The sequence below is a fragment of the Pteropus vampyrus genome, unplaced genomic scaffold (genome assembly GCF_000151845.1).
Source record: "Pteropus vampyrus isolate Shadow unplaced genomic scaffold, Pvam_2.0 Scaffold1, whole genome shotgun sequence".
Taxonomy (NCBI): domain Eukaryota; kingdom Metazoa; phylum Chordata; class Mammalia; order Chiroptera; family Pteropodidae; genus Pteropus; species Pteropus vampyrus.
Genome location: NW_011888782.1, coordinates 16,376,537 through 16,379,040, shown reverse-complemented (window position 1 = coordinate 16,379,040; position 2,504 = coordinate 16,376,537). Strand labels below are relative to the sequence as shown.

Genomic DNA, 2,504 nt, shown 5'->3' with positions numbered 1-2,504 from the left:
CCTGAAGTGATGCTGTTCTGCTGCGCCTGAAGTGATGCTGTCCAAATTTCTGATGTGGAGGAAGTCGGCAATGCTTTCTCTTTTGTGAGTGATGACAGCCTCCAAAGATGATGGAGAACCCATGTAGCTAGGAGTTGGCGCTAAAAGGGCTTTTATGGCATCTGAATATTTCATGATCCTTTGATTTTCTGGAGGCCTGTCTACTAGACAAGTAAATATCTGCAACTGTTTTTCCCCGCCCTGGTTTCCAGAAAACAGAAGGATAAGAAGATTCTGTGGGGTTCAGTTCCATTCATTGCCTTCATAAAATGGTGTGATAAGTCATGTCTGGTTCTTTAAAGTCAGCAGTAAATAAACCTTTCCTGTAATAGAGCATGGAATTCCACTGGGGAATTTACACATTTTCCATTAAAGGCTTAAATGAAGTGTTGCCTTTTTTCATGAAAGTTTTATATATTTGACCTATTTAATTTTTTTTTCTTTAGGAAATAAAAGATGGCATTTTCTTATTTCCCTTCTAAAAAAGAGAAACATTAATTTTTTTTTTTTTTGGCAAGGAAATACCTATGCATGCTGTGGAAAGGGATAATGTTTGCAAATGTGAAGAATGTACTCTATCCCCCAACCCCCACTTTAAACTATCAAGTGAATTAAAAGAAATTAGTATTTTAATGGAACTAGATATGATGAATGGCTTTCTATTGAAAGCTTTAGTATCAGAATGAAAAGTTATGTTTTGTTTGTTTTCTCTATTTTTTTCTAAAAATATGAATATTTCTTCTAGAAAGTTATACTGGAATCAATAACAGCATTGAATTAATAGCAGCCTCCATACAGATGGGACTAACTCAATAAATAAATACTAAGCCCCAAATTGTTATGATAGTGTAATACGAAAATGGGAGAAGAAAGATAGTAATTAAAACATGACAGGCTGAACCAAAGGATGAATGAAACCTTGGAGAAGCTCTGGAATGGACATTTAAAGGCCAGATTACGGGGTCGGAATGGCGGGAAGTTACATAAAGAAATGACAGTTCTGGAGTTGAGAAGGGATGATGAAGAGGAAATAAGGCATGGCCCACCCAACTTACAAAGGCATAAAGAGGAAAGAGAAAAGATTTTCCTCACTGGAATTATGATCCTGATTATAATTCTGTTATGCTTTAGTAATTTTATTTCCTGTACCTTTTCTTTAAATGCAGCATATTCCCTTTACATTTCTATGTATGGAAACAGACTCTTTTATAAGCGTAGGTTTTTTTCTTCTTTTAGTTCCCAAGATGTGTTGCATTGAATGATGTTTCAACAGGCTATTCAAATGAAATAGCGTTCAATAAGTTGAAGTACCATGTTTAAAAAAGGTAAACTGATTTATTTGCCGCATAGTTTCTCAGAGCCCTGAATATCAACTATGCATTTTGAATTTTTTATTTTTAATTTAGCACTGTTTATTAAGTGATCTCAGCTGTTGTAGCTGCTACATGTCAACCTCGTCTTAAAACATAAAATGCTCTTCCAATTCCTTTTGTCCAGGACAGAAGACTCTTGCAAGTAGCACACCGATAGAACAAGAGACTCCAATGATGCCAGCTTCAGTGATGAGGAAAGGGTCGTGGCACTTTCAACCATGGCTTCCAGAGGTTTTGAAAAAGGAGCCTTCGGGTGCCCAGGCTGCCTGGCATTTTGATGTTGTCAGTGTGTTTTGCATTCCATAATGGCATTGGGAGGTAGGATAAGACCTCGCTGAAGCATGTGCTGGATCCGGGCTGTGGTTGCTTGGTCGCTGGCAGTCTTATTCCATATTGAAATAATGTCTTCCTGAAACCAGACGGAGACTGCAGCCCCACAGATCTCCCCCTAACCACGAGCTGTTCCCCCAGTATGGCCAGGATGAGCTTCTCCCCACAACAGGATGCCAAGCCCTTTTGCAGCCGAATAATCTACTTGCCACCATTTTCATTTGCATCTTCCTCCCACATGGGTTTAATTCCTTCTTTGAAGAGATGGGAGTCACTGTGGCCTGTCAGGTCCCTAGGATGTACCATGTAGCTGCGAAACCTCCAGAACTGCTCCACAGAGGCAAAGGTGCCAATCTGTTTGATAGTCTGTTCATAGCTCTGTGAGCCAGCGGGACGGCTGGGGGTTCTCCCGGAGGACCGGAAAGTGTAGGGATGCTCTGCTGGTCCAGGGACAACAGCCTTCCTCTTGCTGCTGCTCTGACTCTAGTCTCGTTCCGTTTTTTCCTTCTTACTAGCTTTCTGTGTGCTATTTCATTCATTCTGATCATAGCTCCCACTGTCATCATCTTTCAGTGTGTCAGACTTGTTCATCCTCTTGTGGTCACCACTGCCCCCTGCAGTGACTTCTGCTTCTCTGGGTCCCTCTGCTTTGAATTTTGAATTTTTAAGATAAATAGGATGGACCTTTTGTATTGCTAAACAAACATGCAGCCTCTTGTTTCTTTTTGGAGCTCTGGTTTTGCTTTAGGTGGCAATGTATCT

General features: G+C 40.3%; 1 protein-coding gene and 1 pseudogene across 1 annotated transcript in view; one reads left to right on the top strand and one right to left on the bottom strand.

The window, feature by feature from the left end:
* The window catches only part of OSBPL10 (oxysterol binding protein like 10), a 252,541-nt gene that overhangs the window by 36,495 nt on the left and 213,542 nt on the right, over positions 1 to 2,504 (top strand). The window lies entirely within an intron of this gene.
* LOC105288677 lies at positions 1,596 to 2,451 on the bottom strand (annotated as a pseudogene).